The sequence below is a fragment of the Octopus bimaculoides genome, chromosome 2, assembly GCF_001194135.2.
Source record: "Octopus bimaculoides isolate UCB-OBI-ISO-001 chromosome 2, ASM119413v2, whole genome shotgun sequence".
NCBI lineage: Eukaryota > Metazoa > Mollusca > Cephalopoda > Octopoda > Octopodidae > Octopus > Octopus bimaculoides.
This window is the reverse complement of record NC_068982.1, coordinates 111236979-111238886: the sequence shown is the minus strand read 5'-3', so window position 1 is coordinate 111238886 and position 1908 is coordinate 111236979.

The window sequence follows — 1908 nt, the reverse complement described above, 5'->3', positions numbered from 1 at the left end:
TATATATATATATATATATATATATATATATATATATATAAATGGGTATGTGGTATGTATATGTGTGTGTTTATCCCAACTAGTATATATACACTGGTATCGAGTTACCTTTCTCTATATCAAAGATAGTAACGTAACCTTTCAATAAATAAGTAATAACATAAATACCAAACTGAAATGAGTCACAAATCATTAATTCGTGTGATTGATATGATTGACAGAAAGCAATTGAAGACAGTGCTCCAGCATATCTATCTATCTATCTATCTATCTATCTATCTATCTATCTATCTATCTATCTATCTATCTATCTATTTATCTATTTATCTATCTATCTATCTATCTATCTATCTATCTATCTATCTATCTATCTATCTATCTATTGTACTCGGTTTTAATCAAGTAGACTTAAGACTAAAGCATTCCAATGGTGACCACCTCGTCTTTTATTCATGTACATTGAACTTTGGATGCTTGGCTTAATCCATCGCCCTGTTTGATACAACCATCTGGTCTTTGAATGCCTGTAGCAGAGTTCAGCCTGTTACAAACATTTGCACTAGGTTCTGGGCTTGATAATAGGTCATTCCGTGTCCCCAACTATCTTGGAAACCCCGAAAAAAAAATGTCATGGTGCTACCTTTCTCAAAGTAACTAAATAGTATAAAAATCGAAGACTACATCAACTTTTTTTTTTTTAAAAGACGTTTTTTAAGACACTGTTAAATGAGAGAAATTTAGCTGCTCTTTCTAGTAAACTGAGCAACTAAGTAGAGGCTTCTTGACTACTCATTGATTTTGGATTTCTCTTCTGCAATGTCGATAAAATAAATACACATCATATACAGAGAGCTACTCATTAAATAATATCCCATCTTGTGATTTTGTGACAACTTGAATATTATGGGTGTAATGTCTACTAGTATAGTATTAAATCATATTCAAATAACTTAACAAAGCTTTCGAATATATGAAGGATATTTCATGGTATAAGTCGAGAATAGATAGAAAGATATGACTGCGGAGCACAGACTGAGGCGTATAGAATTTACATAATTTGAATGAGTAATGAATAAAGTGAACAGTTTAGTTTGTAGAGTTTCATCTATCAACCTTGACACACATAGAGGAGAAGAATAGCACCTGCTATACTATACAATGACACCTATCATTGTAGTCACTAAGAAAGACATAGGCTTTCTGATAACATGTGTACGTTATTTGTGCAAGCTACTCGAAATTTCAACTCGTTAACCGCAAACGCATTCGTCACGCTGCATATATAACTGTTTATCTGAAAATACGATTAGATTTTCAAAGGAAACAAAGAAGCCGGCAGCCATGCATTGTAAAGGTGTTAGAATAGAAATTACTTTTACTCTACGTTTTTAATTTCTTCTGGGAAATTTCTATTGGGAAATCTCTTCAGTTTCCACCGATGAAATAAAGAGAGAATGGAATTTTGAAGAAATAGATTCAGAGAAATGGAAAGTAAGAGAAAAATAAAGATGTCAGAAATAATAAATAAATAAAAAATAAAAGTAAACAGATATTCTAGATAAATAAAAACAAAGAGGAAGCAAAGAAAGAAGAAATTAGAAAAAGAAAAGATGTGGTTAGGTGTAAAAACCAAAAGAAGGACGAGTTAAGATGAGTAACAATATCGAGAGGACTAAACTGAAATGGAAATATTGTCAAAGGAGAAACCTAAGTGTAAGATGGCTGAAGGAAATCAATAATAATAATAATAGTAGTAGTAGTAGTAGTAGTAGTAGTAGTAGTAGTAGTAGTAGTAGTAGTAGTAGAAGGGAAGGGAAAAACCCAAATAATAAACTATACATATGTATATAAATATATGTACCTATATATGTGCATATATATGTTTATGTGTGTATAAATATGTATACG